This window comes from Silene latifolia, chromosome Y (assembly GCF_048544455.1).
Source record: "Silene latifolia isolate original U9 population chromosome Y, ASM4854445v1, whole genome shotgun sequence".
Lineage (NCBI taxonomy): Eukaryota > Viridiplantae > Streptophyta > Magnoliopsida > Caryophyllales > Caryophyllaceae > Silene > Silene latifolia.
In genome coordinates, this window is record NC_133538.1 from 49238182 (window position 1) to 49261843 (window position 23662).

Sequence of the window (23662 nt, forward strand, 5' to 3'; positions counted from 1 at the left end):
TTGAGACCGTTATTATGTCTTTCGTTCTTCTCTTTCCGCAGGAAGAGAACGAAATTTTTGGTACTTATTTAGCCAGGTTTTTGGAGTGGCTCGAGCCCAGAGAGATGCATTTTCTGAACTCCAATTGTGCTGGACTATCTTCCGGGGTATGAATGACCCTACGCGAGCATACCTAGAATCTATTGGTAAGTGGGATTTCGAAGGAATCCCCGTAAATGAGGTATTAGAATTCTTTGATTGGTTTGCTGCTGAATCTCTTAAACCCAACTTTTCTCTTCATGTTGACTCAAATGAGGGGATGGGTGAGACCTTAGAAACCAATCTAGGAAGTGCTAACGGAGACATAGAGGAGACCACTAGCGTGGTTGAAAATCTTTTTTATGAGGATAGTTTAGAATCCCTTTATGATTCTTGCACTGATAGTGATGGTGATTTGAAGGCTCTCTTTGAGAATCTCCATCTTGACGAGTCTAGCAATAAGGAGAGTGAGGAGGTAGATTTAGACAGTCTTGAGGTCAAATGGGATACTTATGATGATATAGATGATGAGCCTATTATAGAGGACCCGATTGACCCAATTGACTTTACAACCCCTTGCATCTGAGATGATTATCCACCTTCACCTTTAGCCGACCGACTCCTTCACCTCACGCTTCTTACCCGTCTGAGCATTTAAATTCTACTCGCGTTATTTTTAAGTTGAATGCTGTTGAGCTCCTTTATTTACCACCTGCGGTTAATTTGAGCTTTTATATTCCGCCCTTAGCTGGAGGGCAGAATTATTTTGTGAATGATTTTAGGAGCTGTCATAGGAAATTTGTTAGGCTTAAATGTTATTATATTTTAAATTCCTATGCTATTACTATATTATGGTGCTACTTACAGTTTTGTGTAGCACATGCGCAGAAGTTTGACAAGTTGCTGCGAGCTTTGAGCTGCTTTGATTGGGTTCAATTAGAGTAGTTGGCTGAAAAAGAGGTCGAGCTGGGACCTGTCTGAAACTAGCGCTACCCGGGAGGCAACCCGGAGATTTATTTTTAGTTGTTTTTAAAACATTGCATTTTATTTCAGTTGTGTGTAATAATTGGTCTTCGTACCATAGACTATATCAGTATGCTTGCTTTGTTAGTTTTGCGGGCTGTTTTTATTGCGTCTTTTGCAGGAATATACTAAGGATCACTCGATCGAGTACTTTTTGTACTTGATCGAGAGCTTTTGCTGCTGAAATCACTCGATCGAGTACCTGCAAAAAAAAAAAAAAATGTACTCGATCGACCACTATTCCTCTCGATCGAGCTGTTTTGGACGCCTATTCCTTGGATTAGCTTCTTGTGACGATGTTTCGGAACTATTAATGACCTCCCACGTTGCTGGCTGGTTTGGGGAGGTCCCTTATTCGCGCAATCTTGTGAGCTTTCCGTATTTACTCTCTTCCTCTTTTAGTTTGCATTTCCTTTCCATGTTTTGGTACAATGAGGGCATTATACGGTTTTGTTTGGGGAGGTTATGCATCCATATCTGTGTCTGCATCTTGTTTTTGTTGCATTTCTGTTATCACGTTTAATTTCAGTATGCATTGTTGTTTATTTTCATAAAAATCAAAAATCTCATAAAAATTGAAAATTGAAAAATTTCAAAAATTCAAAAAATATTCACGTTTATTTTTGCATATAGGTTGAGTCGAAATGGTAGATTTTCGTGATGAAATTGCACTTTAACTTGTCTTTTTACTTGAGCCTTGCACTTTATTGGCAGTTATTAGCTGAGTCTTACGCATATCTACGAGTTTTTGTTCAAATATAGCTGACCGTGTAGACTTGACCTGATAAATTGGCAACCTACTCTACAATTTCTGAGTTTTAGGGCCTTATAAATGGTGACATTCATGACCGGTTCATGTAGGAATTGAGAGTAGTACTCTTTGCATAGCATGTTCATTATTTTTGCACTTTTATGACATTCGATTTCTTGTCAAATGCATACATTCGGGTTTGTGGTCGGTGTCACATGCAGGGAGGTGCTTATAAATTTTCCCCTTTTCTTATATTTTTCACCCATATAGCTCCACTTAAGCCAAATCATGCCTTTTTGACCCATTAGCTACATCCAAAACTCAGCCTGCCTAGTCAAGCTAGTTTAGTTTGTCTTTTGTGGTATATTTTTCCGTCTGCAGATTGGCCGTCTGTATTTTGATTGGAGTTGGTGTATATAAGGAGGGAGAAAAGAAAAGAGAAAAAAAAGATTTGAAATTAAAAAATAAAAGAGAAGTGAAAAACGTGAAAAGAAAAAAAAAGAAGAAAAGAAAAAAAATTGAACAATTGAAAAAAAAAGGAAAAATCACGTGAAAAGCCAGGAAGAAGAAGGAAGTTGTGAAAATCTTAGCTGGTCTGATTTTGAGACCGTACGTGTTCATTTTTATCTTATGACGGTCTCACTCCTCCGTCTTATTCCATATCATTTTGAGGAGATTGTGTATTGGGTAGTGAGTTTTGTGCCAAAAAAGGGCACTTGTGTTTATTTTATAGTCAGTTGAGATTCGGATGATCTTATATGGCCTTGTTTAGGAACTAGCTTGACGCTTTACCTTCACATTTCCATGATTTGTTTTGCCTTTTCTCACCCGAACCTCACTTTCCCATATCATTTGTAAGCCCTCAGCTGCGATGGACATTGTTGGTTGGAATGTATGTGTGGTACTTGAATCGTCTATCATTTTTGTTGCATGTGTAGGTCGCAGTCTAGGTGAGTGACTGTTTTCTCTTTCTCTCTTATACATATACTTTCACCCTTTGCTTCATGAGAGAAGAGTGACCACGTGAGAGTCCGATTTTGTTGGTCATGCAAGGTCGATAGGTCAGCTTTATTTATGGACATCTTATAATTCGTTTGCGTATTGACCATTGTAGCTGTAACTGTTGATTTTAGTTTGCATTAAACTGGTTTAAGTAGACAAGTAATAGCTAGCTCTGAGTTATCTTTTCCGTTCCATTAGTTTGCATTTAGTTTACTCGAGGACAAGTAAATTTTTGGTTTGGGGAGATTTGATACGTGCATTTTATATAGTCTTTTTAGGCCTTTTTATGCACCGTATTTCTATGTTATTATCGTAGTTTATGCTAATATGCTACTTTGGTTTGTTTTGTCTTATTTGCAGGTATGAACCAGAAAGTAGTGAAATCAAGCCTTTTACCGTCCGTTTAGCATACATTTGGAGGAAGAGTGAATTTGGAGGGGGAATGTAGCTATTTTGAGATGCGCAAAGAAGAAAGATAGCTAGGCGAGCAAAGGAAGAACTTCAAATTACTAGTGCCTAATTCGAAGAGCCATATCTCGAGTTCTACAACAGATATTCAGGTGATTCCAATTGGAGATGAAATCTTGTCCTCTTAGCTTTCCAACGCCACCGGAATCGCCCTATTTGCCCAAGTAACGAAGACATGGCAGCCGTTTGAAGTTCAGTGCGCGAAGCAGGAATTGTGTGTTGGAAAGTACTCGATCGAGTAGATTTATGTTCAATCGAGTCCTTTTTCTACTCGATCGAGTAGATTCAATTTAAGGTTTACTCGATCGAGTAGATTCAATTTAAGGTTTACTCGATCGAGTAAATTTTCTACTCGATCGAGTGGTTTAAGCTTAATTTTACTCGATCGAGTGATTTAAAGTTACTCGATCGAGTGGTTTTGATGTTACGCAGGATTAATTAACCCGTGTTGGGCTTAATTTCGGGATAGACTTTTGTTTTCCTATTTAAAAGCTTTCATAATTAGGTTAAGATATATCTTATCATACATCTCTTAGTTTACATCTCAACACTTTGCGACGATTATTGGGGATTCGGATTTGGCTTGCTACGATTTCCGATCTACACCTTTGTAACCGTAATCTTTCCCTTTTAATTCATTCTTGTTTCTTTATTGCTTTGATTATTCCTCTATTTAGTTATCATGTCTTATGTTATTAGATTAGCAATTGATAGTGTAGTATCCCGAGCCATGCGTAGCTAATTCCTTTAATATGTTAGGACTAGGGAAACTGTGGTAGCAATATGTTAGGATCGACATGATTAGATTAGTTTTACGACAAGAATTGTATTAAGCAATATAATTGTGATTAGGTTGAATGAATGCATGCAGGAGACCGATTAATTAGTTACCCCCGACCTAGATCGAAAGATTGGAAGGGAAGGCTTGCTTAATTACAATAGGTGATACCTAACTATGGCGAAAGCTAAATTAGGGAGACCCTAGGGCGATTAGAGACCGAAAGGGTATAATCGTAGGTTTAAGGACCGAAAGGTGACGACCTCGCTCTTCTTATCAATAATTTAATCGACTCAGTTGACCCGATAGTGTAGTTGACACGGTAGACCGATTCCTAGCATATTTTCTCTCTTATTACTCTGTTCTTATTTTCTCGTACTCTTCCTCTCTTTGCTTTAGATTAGTTTTAGATTAATTACAATCAATAAACCCCCGTTACTCATAGACTAAAATTAGACCGATAAATCTCATTTTGCCTCCCTGTGGAGATCGACCCTACTTACCGCTAGCTTCCGTTAGTTGTACTTAGGTTTATTTTTGATACTGCGACGACCGGTATCAACCCTTCTATCTCTTATGTGGCGAGGCGTAGGGCATTTGGGTTTTGCCTACTGCATGGTTATGTCCTCCAAGGGCATGTTGATAAGGAAATGATAGGGGATCCTCGTTACTTGAGCTTGATTGAGCAAATGGAGTTGCGCAGGAGCCCAGCTTGTTTGTGCCTAGGAGAGATCATTTTGGGGCTGGATAACAGGAAAGCTAACCACGAGCTTCCTTATTTGGGAAGTCCTGTTATTTTGCAGGTAAGAACCTTCATGTACAATACCAACCGTTTTTCTTTTCCTTCGTCTATTTTTTTCTTTTTTTTCGCTTCTTCTCTTTTTTCTTTTTGTCTTTTGTCTTTTTTATTTTTTTATTTTTTTTGGTTGGATACTAATTCCCGTCTTTCGTAAGTCTGGCTCATTGAGTGTCTGCGGTTGATCGAGCCCCTAGCTAATGTACCCGGGTATCATGCTAGGTCGATTGCGATGAGGACCAGGCTCTATATGGTGGACTTTACTCGGGTTTGCAACTATTAGGAGAACAAGATGAAGAATGAAGATGGTCCCTTGATCAGATGGGTTAGGCCATGGTGGCATCTCAAGTCAGTTACTGGAGTGTTATCTTTAGATCATACTCGATCGGTACGCATTTCTGGCTTGGAATTCTTGGTATGCATCTTCCTGGAGAGACTGATGAGGCAGGTGGGCGTTAAACAGAAGATTCCTAAGCTTGATACTGTTCCTCAGACTGTAGTGACACATACTGCCGAGAGTCGTAGAGAGTGGGCCCTCAAGTGGGCTCAGAGAAACATGTGGTTCCTACATTCCTCTGTTAGTTCATTGTGGGTATCAGATTCTTATTTGCCGTGGAGGAAGGCTACCACTCCCGAGGAGCGCGAGAAATTGAGGAAGCGTGAGCCTGTTGACTACAAGATCCGTGAGGTAGCAAAGGGGAACCAGAAATATTTGACTGAGGGGGAGGAAGAAGCCGGATTCGGAGTTGTTCATCCGTCGAAGAAACCGAAGACTTATCCTGCCGCAAAGATAGTGGTTGATCGAAATGGTAAAGCTCGACCGCGAGAGAGACCTTTGGTGATCAGGTCTGAGATAGCACAGGAGCGCCCGGCTCGTGGTCGAGATAAAAAGTATGATAAAAATGACAAAGGCAAGGGAAAGATGGAAGAGTAGCCTAAGTCGTAGTATTTATTATTATTATTATTATTATTATTATTTGTAATAAGTGGCGAGGTTTCTAGAAACCTAGCCTATTTATTATTTTATTTTATTTTTAGCACTTTTATATTATGTGGTGTATTATTATTATTATTTATGGAGGAAAAAAGAATAAAAAATTAATTAGGTATGAAACTATCGTGATTTCCCTTCTTTCATTATTCTTGTCGAATTTCAAATGCAAATGCAAATGTCCTTCTATTTACATTTAAAATAATGGGTTATATCCTGTGAAGGATTACCTACGTATTCATTTTAAAAATGAAATCAAACCCTTGCGCGTAGTTCGAGTAAATGTAAAAGAATATTTGTTCTAAGCAAGAGCTTGTAGTGAACTAGAAATTGAGCGTGAGCCTTACTTACTCCTAAAACACAATTCGATTAATTTGATGATATAAGGATGACAAATTGTCAAAATGCAAGAGCAAGGTGACATAAGCATTATTTCAGTGGGCCAGGGGCCGTTTTTATTTCGTGTCGCATGAGCGACACGTGGGTGTTATGCGTGGCGCGTTTTTGTCCTATTCTAGGCATAATATCGTTTTAGTTGGTCGAGCTTAGTTGGGTTAGCAAATTCATTCTCATCTAGGTCTGTGATTCTAACCGCACCCCCCGGAAGTATGGACTTGACCACGAATGGTCTGGCCCAGTTGGGTTTGAACTTTCCTCGTGGATTGACAGGTAGAAGAGCTCTAACTTATTTGAGGACTAAATCTCCTTCTTTGATGTTTCTAGGCTTGACCCTTTTGTTGAAGGCTCGTTTGATACGTGATTGATATGTTTGCACATTATGTAATGTGCACAATCTTCATTCATCCAAGAGGATGAGTTCTTCATATCTGTCTCTTTCCAATCGGCTTCTGGAATTTGACTTCCGAGTAGAATGAGTAAGGATGTGATTTCTTGCTCAACTGGTTGCACAGCTTCCATGCCATAAGTCAAATAGAAATGAGTGGCCCCAGTGGGCGTCCTAATGGATGTGCGATATCCCCATAAGGCGAATGGTATCTTACTTGTCCAATCTCAATAATTATCGATCATTTTCTTGAGGATTGTGACAACATTCTTGTTGGCCGCCTCAACTGCGCCATTAGTTTGTGGTCTGTATGGCGAGGAATGGTGGTGTTTGATTTTGTACTTGGCTAGCAATTATTAAGTCTCAGCCTGGAAATGTGACCCATTGCCACTGATAATCTCATGTGGGCAACCATATCGACAGATGATATTGGTTTGTATGAACTTTGCCACGTTCTTGGCTGTGAGACTGGTGTAAGATGCTGCTTCTACCCATTTGGTGAAATAGTCGATAGCCACCATAATGAAACAGTGACCTCCTTTTCCGGCTGGGGTGATCTTCCCGACGCTGTCAATTCCCCAAGCAGAAAATGGCCGAGAAGTCATGGTGTAGAGTAGTGAAGGAAGGACGTGTTGCACATTCCCGAAGATTTGACAGTTGTGACAACGTCAGACATATTTGATGCAATCGGATTCCATTGTGGTCCAGTAATATCCCAGGCGCGTGATTTTCTTTCCCATCATTGGTCCACCCATGTGAGGGCCAAATTCTCCATCATGGACTTCTTCCATCACTTTCCGTGCCTGTGAATGATCAAGGCAACGCAAGACTACACTAAGAGGTGTTCTTTTATACAATTCTCCTTGCATGAGGATGTATTGAGAGGCGAGTAGGCATATAGCACGTTGTCCTCTCATATCCATATCCGACGGATAGGTGCCATTGAGCTTGAAGTTTAGAATGGCTTGAAACCAAGGTTCCCCTGGGCTTTCTTCTTCATCTGTGATTTGGTGCACATAGGCTAGTTCTAACCGTCGTTCAATGCATAAAGGCATTTCTACCATATCGTCTGGCATGTTAATCAGAGATGCAAGTTTTTTAAGAGCGTTTGCAAACTGATTTTCTTCTCGAGGTAGATGTAGATAAGTTACTTGATCGAAGAATTGGGCAACTTGGTTTATCCTGGCCTGATAGGGTGCTAGACTTTCACTTCGAATTTTCCAAGATCCCGTAATTTGGTTGATGATCAAGGATGAATCTCCGTGAACTCGAAGATTCTTGATGCCTATACCTACTGCCGCTTGTAGCCCAATGAGGCAAGCTTCGTATTCTGCTGCGTTATTTGTCACCTCGAAGTCGAGTTTGACAGAGAGTGGTGTATGCTCACCTTCAAGAGAAATGAGCAATAATCCTATTCCAAATCCCCTTTGATTCGATGCTCCATCAAAATAAAGGTCCCAAGAGTCTACATTGGTTTCTAGTATATCCTCATCTGGAAATGACCATGTGTCTACTGCATGGGTGTCGTTGATGGGATTATCTGCGAATAACTCGGCGACGGCGCGCCCTTTAATAACCTTCAGAGGTACGTATTTGAGGTCGAACTCTGAGATCATTAAGGTCCATCTTGCTAAGCGTCCGTTGAGAACGGGTTTTTCGAAGAGGTATTTGACAGGATCCATTTTGGAGTACACCTTGACGGAGTAGCTAAGCATGTAATGGCGTAGCTTATTTGTTGCCCACACAAGAGCGAGGCATGTCTTTTCAAGTGGTGTGTATTTGCATTCATACTCCAAGAACTTCTTACTAAGGTAGTAGATAACTCTCTCTTCTTTTCCGACGGTTTGTGCAAGCATAGCCCCCATGGCTGTTTCGATCACTGTCAGATATAAACCAAGAGGTTGATCTCGTTGAGGAGGCATGAGCACTGGTGGTTTGGCCAATATCTCCTTGATTTTGTCAAACGTCGTTTGACAGTCGTCATCCCATATGGTGTGATCTGTTTTCTTTAGCTTTTTGAAGATGGGTTCACAGATCATGGTAAGTTTCGAAATGAATTGACTTATATATTGCACCTTGACTAAAAATCCCCTAACTTCCTTTTCTGTCTAAGGTTGTGGCATTTCGATTAGAGCTTTGATTTTGGAAGGGTCGATTTCTATTCCTCGTTGACTGATGACATATCCCAGAAGCTTGCCTGACGTTACCCCAAATGCGCATTTCTGAGGATTGAGCCTCATGTTGTAGGAAGAATTTGCGAAGGTTATCAATGTTCCCCTCTCTATCCTTGGACTAGACAATCATATCGTCTACGTACACCTCTACTTCTTTATGCATCATGTCATGTAGGAGTGTGGTTGCAGTGCGTTGTTGTGTGGCTCCAGCATTGATTAATCCGAATGGCATAACAGTGTAGTAATAGGTGTCCCATTGAGTAACAAAGGCGGTCTTATGCATGTCTTCTATAGCCATCTTGATCTGATTATATCCTGCGTATCCATCCATGAAGGACAACAACGCGTGATCTACTGTATTGTCCACCAATATGTCGATATGTGGTAGAGGAAAGTTGTCTTTGGGACTCGCTTTGTTCAAGTCTCTGAAATCAACACAAACACGGATTCTCCCATTCTTTTTGGGTACGGGTACTATGTTGGCTACCCGGTCTGAATACTCGGAAACTTTGATTAACCCGGCTTTGAATTGTTTATCGACTTCTTCTTTGAGCTTAATAGCCCATTCTGTCCTCATTCGACGAAGCTTCTGTTTTACAGGTTTGAAACCTGGTTTGATTGGAATTCTGTGCTCTGCAATATCCCTGTCGATCCCTGGCATGTCTTTGTAGGACCAAGCAAAAACGTCTTTGAACTCGTGCAGGAGGTCTATGAAACAAACCCTTTCAGTTGGGCTCAAGGTTGTCCCTATCCTAAGTTCTTGGGGTTTTAGTTTGGTTCCTACGTTAATGGGTTTAGTGTTCTCTATAACTGGTGCCCCTTCCCCCTCTTGTAATATTTCTTTAGCTATGTAGGGAGGTAGTTCAACGGAATCTGGGTCTGTGTCATCCTCATTATCATCGTAAATAGAATTGCATTCAGAATAACACAAAGAGTAAGCAGAATCTGATTTATTCATATTAAATTTTGAAAAGAGTTAAAACAAAGAAGCCATCTGTTCAGTAGTCAGTGGCGGCAAAGGGACAACTGTTGGGACATTTCCCAAACTACTGTTACTACTTGATACTATGCTAGGAGAAACAAGGGGATTGGGAGTGACGACAGGAGGAGACTCTCTAGGGACTTCTTTAGACTCCGACTCTGACTCGAATTCGTGGTCTTCTGGTTCTTCTTTTAACATCTCTCCTTCTCCAGTGGTGAGCTTGAAGAGTCTTCCTTGGTTGTTTATCCATTTGATCGATTTTCTCCATCCTTTTTCCTAATTTGAACTGGTTTCAGTGATTAACGCGGCAGGGTTAAAATGGTCGTCTTGAAGTATCATGGTAATGATCTTGTCCTGCGCAGCTCTAACAAATCGATCTTCTCCAAACAGAAGGCTAACGGCCTGTTCGTCTAAGCAAGGTGCTTGACGATTCTTGACGGTAGGAACCGTTTCTGAAGGAATGAAGTAGAAATCGTGAAAGATCTCGATTCCATCTAGTTGCCTTCCTTTGTAGTGCCGAGGTTCGGGGAACCCATGAAAGTATTCTTGACTCCCTTCTCTAACGAATTATCCATTTAGGGTAGGGAGGTAGGGTCGCACTTGGATTCCCACGTTCTTACGGTTTTGGAACTGTGTGAGCATCTCTAGAGCTTCTTCTTTCGTGGGTTTGTATCCCAATCCTAACGGTATCCTTTGAGAGTTTCCTTCTTTGTAAGGTGCAAAGGTATTTCTTCGGACAGGATTCAATGGCATTCCCGGGAAGTATCCCTGAGACTTGAGTATGTGGTTGACCACTATATTGGAATATGGATTGAAGTACAAGGGTGCCAGTTCACTTTCTACAAGGTTTATGCTATGGAAGCCCCCAAGCTCGTATACTGGATCTGTAACCACTTGGTTGCTTGACATCTTTTCTGTCACTGCCTTAATAGGTGACGAAGTGATCGTCACTACTTTGCCATCTAGTGGAATTTTGATTTTCTGGTGGAGGGTGGATGTTACCGCGTTGGAAGCGAGAATCCAAGGCTTTCCCAGAAGTATGTTGAATGATTCTTCGATATCCACTATTTGAAAGTTAAACTTTCGCTCAATCGGCCCCGTGGCTATGGTGAGATTGACTAGTCCTACTACCTTGCGTCGTGTACCATCGTATGCGCGAACACCTTGGTTGGTAGAGGTCCAATCCGATTCTTTCATGCCCAACTTATATGCCATTTTTAATGATATGACATTGACCGTAGAGCCATCATTTACAAAAGTCATTGGCATATTCTTCTTTAAGTAAATGACAGTAATGTATAGAGCCAGGTTGTGACTAGCGCCGAAAGGTGGTAAATCCTCATCTGAGAAAGTAACTGGGTTACTTAGCTTAGTTGAATCTTAGAAGACCAAGTTGACTACATCATCAGGTGTAGCGTTGTGTGCCACGTTTAATTTAGCCAAGGCTTGCAGCAAAGCTTGACGATGAGGGAATGAACTTGCAACTAGTTGCCAGACTGAAAGATCAGCCTTTGTCTTTTGTAATTGCTTTAGCAAGTGTTCAGTAGACGTATCTTCGCCATTATTTGGTGTGACGATGTTGGTGGTAGTAACTGGACCATTAGCTATGGGACCATTCTGAGAGGCATTTTGATACGGATGTCCTAAACGAGTAAGGTGGTCTATATCTTGGTCTTCACCATTTTTGACTATGTCCTCACTAATCTTGACTAGGTAGTGCTCGGTGAGGTATTCATCCTCATCGTCATCGGCCCATATTCCGTTGATAGTAGCAAGCTCTCTCAACCTGATGATTTCAGCTTCTAAGTGGATTATTTGATCGATTAGGCCATCAACCACGGTTACCACTTCTTGCATCGTAGAACTTCGGGAAAGATTTAGTGGCGTACTTTCCTTAGGCGTGGTGTTTGGATTGCGGAGGGATGCCACTACATTTTCTAGTTCTGAGACTTGTCTATTCACACTCCTTGCCCATGCAATGAAGTCGGTGATGGTAGAAGAAATGGAGGAGTAATTTCCTTCACCTTCTAATGCATGGATCTCATCCTCAGCCGGAGAAATGAGGGGTGAACAATCTAAGGTAGATTCTTCATTTGTAATCATCAGAACTCCAAGAGGATTATGAGTATTGTTAGGCTTACCACAAGGAGGTATGGGTAGGCGACCGTCTTCGATCATATCTTGAAGGACATGCTTTAGCTTGTAACACTTTTCTGTATCGTGTCCCTTACTTCTATGATATTCGTAGTATGGATTTTTGTCCCAGAACTTGGATTTCTTTTCTGGATCAGGTGTAGGGCCTATGGGTTGGAGCTTACCTTGTTTCATTAACCTCTTCAAAGCGTTAGAGTACGTGTCACCAATGTTTGTGAACTTCCTTTGGGGGTTATTCTTCTTTGATGATTCAAGAAGGTTAACCTCATCAGTCTTGCTAGTAGAGCCGTAAGAACGACTTGCCGAGCCTTGATATCCACGACCCACCGTTTTGGACAAGAGTCCTTTACGGATGTCATCTTCAATTCTTATTCCTAGCACAGTTAAGTCTTTGAAGGTCTTAATGTTTTGGTATCTCAAGTGATTTGCCTAAATGGGCCTTAAATTATCCACGAACTTTTCCACAAGGGTAGCTTCATCCAGACGCTCGACGAGTTGTGTACTATCTTCCTCTACCTACTTAGGAAGTCGGTGAAGCCTTCTTTCTCATTTTGGGTAAGAACCTCTAAAGTGCGCATATTGACTTGGATTTCAGCATTATCCGCATATTGTTTAGCGAACTCGATTGCGGCGTCATCCCAGGTGGCAATCTTCTTGTGTTCTAGGGAATAGAACCATTGCTTAGGAATGGTGTCGAGAGATGAAGGAAAGATCCTTAAGAACATCTCGGGTTTGATGCCTTTGATAGACATGTAGTGTTTGAAAGCACGAATGTGGTTCAAAGGGTTTTTATGTCCCTTGAACTTTGGGATGTCAGTCATGTTGAAGTTGGTTGGCAATTTCGCGCTCACGGCCTCATACTTGCGATTGTTTTCCCTATAGATATCGTCTCCTTTGATGTACATTAATTGCTCCTCCAAGTATTGTAGTCGCTTCTCAGCTTTAGTAAGACCTACTGGAGGGTTGACTTTTGCTTGTCCAACATAGGGTGGAAGGTTTTCATTCACAACTTTATTAAGAATTTCATCTTCTGCAGGAGGTAGCCTAGTTTCTACAGCAACAATCCGGTTTTCAATAGCATTAAGGCGTTCATAAGCTTGTTCTTGACTTGTTTAGAGACAAGCGAGCGCAGCTAGGATTTGATCATTACCATTTTGGGGTTGTCCATTGTCACTTGCGTGACTAGTTCCAGACATCTTGGAAACTAGATAAAAGATCGACGACGAATCAAAATACGATCGACCATTCTAGCACATTTACTGTGAAGTGGGAGTGTGCCACTTGTGTAAGTGAGGTTTGAAAATGTCAAAGTTTTGAAATGTTTGTCCTAATCATCTGTAGTGTAGTTGTAGGAGTGTTGACTCGAAGTGAGGTTTTGAAATGGGCTTTTGAGGCCCGACTTTTGACTCGATATTTGGACAGAGTTTTGACTCGTTTTGGGCTAATTTGGGACCTTTCTCGAAAATATTTACATTTTGAAAGAGGTTTTTGATTTTACAAAATGTGTCATGGTTTTGTTTTGAAAATGGTGATCACATATGATACAAGCATTCAAACAGGCATTATAAAGGTATGCTGAGTGCATTTAAAGGGTTTTGGTTTAAAGGGTGGGTTGCCATACCGAGCAATCAAACCCGGGTCTATGGAGAGGTTCGCGCCAAACAAGAGTAAGACCGGTTCCTAGTCCATTCCCTCCAGTAGTGAAGGCCCTTGATACAAACAGGAGTAAGCATCGTGGTATGATTGACGTCCATCACTATCCATCCTTAGGTCCAGGTAAGAATTTGGACCGTCCAGACGGGACGATTGGTCGAATGGGTTGGGTTGGGCCTAGGAAGGCCGAATAAAACGATCTAAGAAGATCGAGTAATGAAAACCGACAACAGTCTCATATAAACTATTCTCTAACCTTGTTCAAGTTTCACCCTTGGCAACACGTAAGTGTATTACTCCCCAGCGGAGTCGCCAAACTGTGGACACGGGGGGCCCACGGGGGCGCTTGGGAAAATAAGCGTTTGCATTTGTGGAGTCGCCACCAATTTTTATGGGAAATTGGAACCGTTCGAATACTTCGCGTCATGCCAAGACACAAAGTAGTGACATGAACACTAAGAACTCATTACCTTTATTATTATATGTCGAGAATGACTCTCGTGGATGCAAATGAACACGGATGTTCACAGAGATCTGGAGTAAGGGGTGAGGGTACGTATTAGGAAGCTCTTTTGATCGAACACCTAATCCCGCCCGCCTCGATAGCGGCCTCTACTAATGATTAGGGAAAATCATCTATACTCGATATGTTGTCGATTATATGCATGCAAGGCAACATCCAACGTTTTAATCCTAGCATGTAAGAATTAAACTATGTCGGTGAACACGTAATTAAGCAAACAATTGGGTCGAAATAGAGATTAAGATCGATTACATGTGAGAACAAGCAAGCAATACGATAATAAAGAGTATAATAAATGAAATGCGATAATTAAAATTACAATAATTACAATGGTTTGATGATTTACGTCGAAAATACATTTAAAACAGATAATTTGAGAAAAGAAAAGGAAAATAAATAAGGTTAGAAAACGGACAGATTAGTGATGATATTACGGGTAGTTGTAGATTAATACGTAAGACTAATAAACTAGGTCAAAGTAGAAACGGAAGTTAAGGGACATAAATCACCCAGAAAGTAGCAAGAGAGAGCGTCCCTTGAAAAAGCGCGATGGTCACCGCGTCATTCTGAAGTGAATTCTTTGAAGCGGAACTGCATATCGTTAATGTTCATTGGTGAATTTAATGATCGATTATTGGCATTCGACTCAAGTAGAAGTGATTTAACAGGTTATTTACATGTAAATTGGTCATAAAATGAATTGTAAAATGAATTGTAAGTTCTCAATATAGGCTTATAGAGGAGGTTTCTGTGGGAAATAATCTGTATACTTCCCTTTAACATGAAGGATTATAACGATATAATAAAGATGATCTATGGTCATAAAATAAAATACATAAGCATAAGTAAAAAGATTTAGAATTAACCTCGGGTCCTTGCAAAATTGGCCTAAGAACAATATCAAAATTGATATTCGCCTATTAGTTGCACCCAAGACGATCTAAGATATACCCTTTGATATGCTAGAAATCAATCTAAAAGTTTCTGTAAAATTTTATTGTCTTTGTGTTTTTGTGATGAGAAAGAGGAGGCTCGGTCAGAAAAAGAATTAGGTTAGAAATAATTCTCCACCTTTCTTTTTATATAGACCGAAATCCGAAATCAATTAGGAAAGATTTATATCTCCTAATTTCGGCCAATGTGATCCGAAATTATCTCCTAATTTCGGCCAATGTGATCCGAAATAAGGAATTAAATACAACTAATTATATTTAATTACGAATTAACAGATTAATTCTTTCAAACTAACCTTATATATATTTAATTATATATAACTTATTATATTTAATTTACGAATTAACAGATTAATTCTTTCAAACTAACCTTATATATATTTAATTAAATATAACTTATTATATTTAATTTACGAATTGACAGTTAATTCGTCTCAACTTAATATTATTTAATTTTCATTAAATAATTATCTCATCAACACATTGACTAACTTTTTAGTCATTTTGGGCATCAATGTAATTATATTTCTATAACCACATTTCTCAAACACGTCCTATAGGTGTGACCTTTAGGGACCAGTTGATCACCGTCATCTGTATGATAATAACGTCAAACTTTCTAGCAAGCCAACCATTATTAGGTAAACGTTAATCAACTGATTAAATATACGAAGTATACCCTTTTGAACGTGTAAGAGATTTACAAATGTTATCACACTAATTTGTGGAGGATACCAGCTCCAACAGTTTCGTGCACTTGAGGTTGTATAGTTTGTTTACTCCTCTAGTGGTTAGCTTTCGCAAAAATGAATTGTAATTTCTTTCTCTATGAAATGAAATGATAACTTTTTGCAAAAAAAAAAAAAAAAATTGGTCATAAAAGCGATAAAAAACAAACTCAAATGAATTAGAACGAATTATAGACTAATTATGAGTGAATTAAAGATTAATAAGAGATTAATTACAACTAATTTAGGTCAAATTACTAAGATGGAAACGAATGCAAGATGCGATAAACTGAAGAAAATATATAAAAGTCGAATCCCAGAAATTTGATATGAGTGAATCGAATCTCCAAAACTCGGGTTTGATTTTAATGATGAAAACCCGCAAATATTGATTATAAGAGATTTAAGTCAGGATTTAAAGGTGGAGATTATACATATTATGATTATAGTTATTATATACGAATGAAAAAGAAGAAAATAAGAAAGAAAAACGAAAGAAGACGAGTTAACAGAAAGACGAGGAAGAAGAAGAAAAGCAGGAACTGTGGCAGCCTCAGGAAGAGGCGCAGCAGTTGCTGCGTTTCTTCTCGACGTCTGTCTTCTATTAATCCGTAAAAATAGGTTTGATAAAAGGGTTATTTTAAATCGGTTTTAAGCATGCTTTCGACGTGAACCTTACAATAATTTATACAATAATGAAATACAATAAAGAAACATGGGATTTACACCCTCAGACTTACATGTTTGATGAAACGAGATTGACTAAGTTAACGATTAGTGATTGCTCGACTTGAATGTATGATGAAAGTGCCTTCGTAAGAGGAATTAAATTAAATTGATTAGATTGATTGAGTGAGTGAAGTTGCTTAAATTGGTCGATCATGCAAAACGAGGCTGGTAATCAGAAGGATCCGAGCTTACGTGGTCGAAAGTTCAAGCACGTAGACGCCAATAAGCAAAGAGCACGGTGTTAGAATGCAAAGGGAGAAGAGAAGGGCGGACACTCGCGTGAGAAATATGAGGAACGAAGGTCCCTATTTATACTAATCACACGGAGGAATTAGGGTTTCGGTAAAACTTTGGAAACAAATCTCGAAAAGATCTTAAAATACGCAGAAAAGAGTTGGGAAAGAGGCGCAGCAGCCACTGCGGCTCTTAGAAGAGGCGCAACAGCTGCTGCGTCCTTTTCCTAGGAGTTTCCTCCTGCGGACGAAAGATTTTTCGCATTTCTGTTATGGAATTGCGGTAGATATTGACTTCCTTATTGTTTAAAATATAATTTCGGGATATATTTTGCCAAAAGATTAAAAGATTAAAATATGGAATAGAAATATCCGGAATATTCAAGGACATTCCAACTCGGCATTTTAAACGGTTTATTAGAAAATGAAGACGGTTTTTGACCCGGACTCCAAATGAACTCTAATTACTATCAAAACGACCGTAATGGTGCGTAGATGACGACCAAGGGGTAGACACAAGTATTTGATCTATCACTTGACGATACACTTATGAATTGTCATAAATCGTTCCGTGTACCAAACATGCGGCCCAATCATCACCGGGTGGCTTGCGGGAGGTGCAGAAATGAGGTATCTACAACCATGTAATTCGAATTGGTCTTCTTCCATAAGATGTGATAAGGAAGAATACATAAGATGTTTTTGAGACTTGATTTGGGGCAATAACTTTACACCAAATTAGGTTACCTTGATCTTGTCATAAAGGTTACATAAGATATTTCAATTTTGAGTCGGTTACAGAGAGTTTGTGACAACCCAAATGCCTTTATCAATTTGTATGTTCTTAGCAATATAGCCTCTCATGAGGATGAGGTTCGGCAAAAGAATAACGAAACTTTCTCCTTGAATGTTACTCATGAAGGGAGAAGTTTTGTTGATCTTGTCAATGCTAAGAAGCCTTGCATGCTTGAAACATCCCTTTTCTGATCTTATATACGTCAAAAAGTTGGAACTTTGGGTTAAATCATGTCGTCAATCAGAATGGTATTACTCGAGTTGCCGAGGTACCATGATGATACATGAAGTTTAGTGGGAGCTAAGGTGATGTTTCTTAGTCTAAATATGTGTTTGACATATTAGTAACTAGAAATATTCTCGGGTGAATACATGAGAGTAGCATGGCGCATCTTAAATATCCGTATCTATTGAGATAGATCTCCATGGATATTAGCATTTTAGTCAAGATACTTATGTGATAAGATTCTTGACTCATTCAAGTTGTTGAACACTAATATGATTTCTTATGCTTCCGCTGCAGGATCTATTAAATATGCTAAAAACTGCTCTCGTCGGGACTTATCATATTGAGAATAGGAGAAGTCATTACCAATCATTTCCTAGTGAGTGTCACTAGATGATTATCAAGAGCATCCTTGAGTACTTGAGAAGCACTGAGAATTTACTCTTGTAGTTTGGAGGAATTTATGAATTTCGTGTAAAAGGATTACACGGAAACATTCCTATGCTTATAAGATGTTATGGGCCTAGTTAAGGAATGATTAGCATGTAAAAGAGTTATGTGCGTAAAGAATAATATGTATAAGAAGTTATACATATATGTATAAGAAGTTATACATGTATGTATAAGAAGTTATACATAAAAGATGTCATATGAAGGATGTGTATGTATAAGTGTTATACGTACAAATCATGAACGAAAGATAAGTACATTACAACATCCGATGTTGTATAAGAGAAAGTTGATATTCGGAGATTAATGAAACTAGAGTAGTTCTGTTAGCCGAATATCGTCTCCTGAGAGACTGTGAAAACAGTGGGAGTGTTTGACTGGCTTTAGAACCAGAGTCTAAAAACTTGTTTAGATATGAACTCAGAAAGGCTCTATGTGTTGAAAAGATTGCATATAACAAAAGGAAAATAACAATGGAAATTAGAGTGATGCAACTGTTGCTAATCCTCTAACCAAAGTCGTTGGCATAAGGTAGACATGATGGTTATGTCATCTCAATGTGATTGAGGAATATACCTTAATTGCTGAAGATTGTTATGTAAATATTGGATAGAGTATTAATATTTACATAAGTCATGATCGCATTCATTGTTTGAGTCTCTTTAAGAACTCAATTATTCAGTTTGACTGAAAACATGAATACCTTATTTATCCGAATTGGTTGTGGAGACAATGTTGAACCCGAATTCAAGTGAATAGGATGAACATGGTATTAGCCCCCTAGTCACTTAATGAGGTGACGTCTCGGAGTGACTAGATTGTAAGACGATTGATGGTAGGTTCAGCACCATAAGGTCATAAGGATGACTAGTCGTTTACATAGGCAGACTGTAGGACACTTTGCTGGGCAGTGACATTTATAGAGTCATTTAGATCTATTACAGACGCTTGGTCGTGGCACGGACTTCTATGATATTCCTATATTTCGATTCTTTAAACTGGAGACTATTATCTGAGCTTGTGCAGTTTCCGAATGACTTTGATTTTTGTCCTAGGTCGTGCCGTAAAAGGAGGCCAAAGGACATCTACTGAGTCATGGTGATCTCTATTGTTTAAAAGGATAGATAGGGCAGACAGGAAATGTCCACCCACGTTGGGTTTAAGCATCTCTAGGCCACTCGAGGAGTTGTGACTGAGAAATGCGTGGCCACGCGCGGAAGTAATCTATGGTAAATTTTTCCGGTCTTGCAGTCACACTCCCGATCGAGAAAACCACTCACGATATGTTCATGTGCAAGTGCGAACTGAAAGACACCTTGCATTGAGTGGGAAATTGTTGTTAAAATGGACAAGAGAATCGGTAACACACCCTTGTAGAGTACAAACAGGATAATGTTGGGATAAGGAGTTATCCACAATTGTGTGTTATAATCATCGCACAACTTGTCTCGGACAAGTGGGAGATTGTTGGAGTATTTGTCCTCCACAATAGTGTATGATAATATTATTAAATCTCATTAAGGAATATGCATGGGATATTCATTGGCAATACTAGTCAGCTGATCAACGTATATCGGTAACGGTTGGCCAACTAGGGTTTGACGTTATTGTCGTGAGACGGCGGTGTTCAGCTGATCCCTTTCAGTCACACTTAAAGGAACGAGCCCCAACACGAAAACTAATTAATTATATAAGATACAGTTTAATTAGTCCGTTGATAAATTGACTAAGAGTTAGTCGATTAATTAATTTAGAGAGATATCGGGTTGTGAACTCCAGGCACGCAAATTATTATTTAATTATGCGTTAATTAAATAATAAATTATTTGAGACGGGAATAATGATTAAGTTGTTAATTATTACATTAGTACTAATTGACTAATGTGATTAGTATTGGTACGTAAAATATATATGTAGCTGTACATGTGTATTTACGGAGTGTTTTAGACGATATTAATCGGGAAGCATTTAAACATAAAATGATGCTTAAATAAAATCTACACGTATTTGTGCGACAAATGTAAGAACCAAAATGGACCCGTAAATAGGTCATTTTGGATCGTGTAAGTGCATGTGGTAGTGTGTGTGTTGCTTTAAATACCATCATTTCTCTTACACATTTTACTTCCCCATTATTACTTTTGTTCTAACCCATTCACATGAGCATTGAGTGGAATTAAATAAGAAAGAAAAACACTCCACTTTTTCCTCTACCAACCGTCCTCCCTTCTTGAAAACATCACTAGTGTTGTTCATTTTTCCACTCTTGTCTTGTATGTGGAAAAATCATCATTGTTCTTCTCTCTAAAAATCAAAAGAAAAATTATTAAGTGTTAATAATTCAAAACAAAATTACTAAAAGTGTTAGTAATAGACTTGTACATATTTTCAAGGGTAATCTTACATAATATCTAGTTAATATTAGTAAGATTTCGGGGTTAGTTCTTGGGTGCTTAAGAGAGGAGGTGTTCTACCTTGGACACTTGAAGATGGAGGATCTTGCCATTTATTTTAAGCTCAAGAACAACCAAGATGGTGATCTTGGTTGTGCCCAAATACTACCATTTCTCAATGTAAGAAAAATTATTTTCCTCAGCTTTTATATTAATATGCTTTAATATTGCATGCATGTTACATAGATCACATAAACACAAATTATGAGGTAATTTGACTTTTAATTAGAGTGTCTAATTAGAATCTATGATCTTTCATTTGGGACACCTACAATTCTTATTTAGAATAGTCATCCCGAATTTCCATGGAATTAAAACTCAATTTATACTAATAATTTCACATGTTGAGCTAATACTTCATGTAAATAATTAGTCGTTATTAAGTGGATATATTCGTTTCAAGATAAAGCAAGTTAAATAATATCTAATTTATATAGATAAGAAAAATATTTTTTATTAGTCCTTATACATTTTACTTTTGACTCATCTAGCATACTTGATCCGTCTTAAACTTAAGATAAATACTTTTATTTTAAATAGAAATCTGTGTTATAAAAAAATTGTCGAAATAATTGTCAATTATTTTAGTTGTTTTTTTACGTAGTGCATGTAAATGGATTACGTATATAATTTTCTTATAAATAAGGGTATTTATAACATGTCTTATATTTTAGTAAAACATATGAAGGATATAATATTATCCTTTAATTGTTTAATTATTATATATTTATATGATAATATCACGGGTTTGAATATTTAAGTTTTCGACTAAATCATTCTAAACGTGTACGGGTCACAATTTTCAATTTTTTTTCTACCTCACTATTTACCAGATAATAATATTCTTTGTCATTCATCATATGTTCTTTATTTTTACCTTTTATGCGAATTTTTAGAACCTCATATGCATGTAACTTTTAGGGGTACTTATATTGTAATAAATATACATATTAGCCCAAAAAAAAAAAGAAATGAAAAACTTCGGTGGAATATACCGAAAAAGAAAAATGTAGAAGAAACTATTGAATGCGAGAGAGTATGTTATATGTACTAAATGAAAAAGGGGTTGAAATTTCCATTTTAATTGTGCACAGGTCAAAATCTTCATGTTGTTCGTGCATAGGTCTTACAAACGTGTAAGAGTTGGACCAAATGAAAACTAGTTTTTAACAACTGCACGGGCTTGCAACTTTATTAAGACCCGTTTAATTTTACAAACTTTGTGTTATTTTTCATCCGGAATTTTTTTGTCTCATATACAACTATACAAGTCGGGTTTGTATGAAGCCACCTAAGTAATAAGATAGTATCAACTCAAATTTAGTTAACCAATACGACATATCGAACTACAATAACTACTCAACCAATCAACTGACCCTAATGCATCATTTAAGCTGAGTGCAAATGAAATTTATGATTTAAATAAAATTTTAATTTAAAATTATTTGACAAAAAGTGGAAAGTTTTTATTAGTTTATTTTAAAACTTTATTTTTAAAGATAACTAATTTTAAAAGGAGATAATTAATTAATATAAAAATTATCTAAATTATTTTTAACTTTTTTATATAACAAATTTTAAAGAATATATTACACGGGTTTAAAACTAGTAAGCCCTACAAACAAATCACCAACTCTCTCTTCCTCATAAGACAAAAAAAAAAAAACCCTAATTGAAACGCCTCTCTTTCCTACTTGCTCACTCTCAATCTCCTCTCTTCTATCTCGCTCTTTCCCACCATTTACCTAATTCACATCTCATATGGCCATATTTACAGTCAATTATATGAAGAAATTTTGTATGACAACGAAGATCGAGCTTCTTTTATTTTCGACTATTGATTTTTGAATCCTTATTTCTTTTCTGTTTTTCGAGTTGCATGCAATATTTTTTCAGTATTTTTTAGTTTTAATTTATTTACTAATCTCCAATTATTATGAAGTGTCATTCAGCCTTTTCTGTTTAATTTTAAATTTTTGTAGTACTTATGCTGTTGTTTTTAATTATTTATGTTTTTCAAGTATGTTTTTCAATTATTTTTAAGTATTTCTTTTCACTTTTTGTGTTATTTTTATCGTAAATTGTTATTCAACACCGTTTTTTTCAAAGAAAAGAGCCTTTTTGCTGTATATTTTGATTGCAATAATAAAACTTAGGGTATTAAATAACTTCTAATTTAGGAATTAAGAATTAAATTACACATTAACCAATACAATTAATGCATATATTAAGAATTTATTTTCTCTTTTGGTTTATTAAATACAACCCAGTGGATTGTATTTATCATTACCCTAAAATTTATAATTTTTTTCTGTTATTTTCTTCATTGTAAAAATAATAATTTCTCAGTTTTTAATTTTTATACCCTTATTTGATGTTTTTTCTTTCATTAATTGTCCCGTTTTATTTTTACATCAGTAATTAATTTTATTTCTAAAGGCACACTATTTTTAATTAGAATGTCGATTATGATCATCAGGATCATATAATATATAGTTCATTCATATTCATAATAATTAATATTGAGAAAGAGAGTAATTAATTATATTGAAGAACGTGGGTTCCCAGCCTCCGTAAAAAAAATTGTCTCTTTCCTAAAATTTAGGAACCAATGGGAGGAATTTAAATGTTTTAGCTTTTATAGATAGGGGATAGAATTTGCTTAGTTCTACACTTATTGTACATCTCTACGTTTAGTTTATCAGACAATGATTTGATAAAATTTTATCTCTTCAAATATATAATCAATTTCTTATTACCTAATTATCCCTGCTTGCTTGGATTGAGGGTAAAAGGGGGGAAATGAATAGGGGAGTGATATGTGAGGATCATTTTATGTTTGGTATTAGGGTAATTATTCACCTCCCGAATCTATTACTCTCATGAAGGGGTAATACATTACCCATTGTAGATACCCGTATCCGTCGATATTGGAATTTATAGAGAACCCGACAAACACCCGATGATGATAGGACACATGTATTCTTTAGTTGTCATT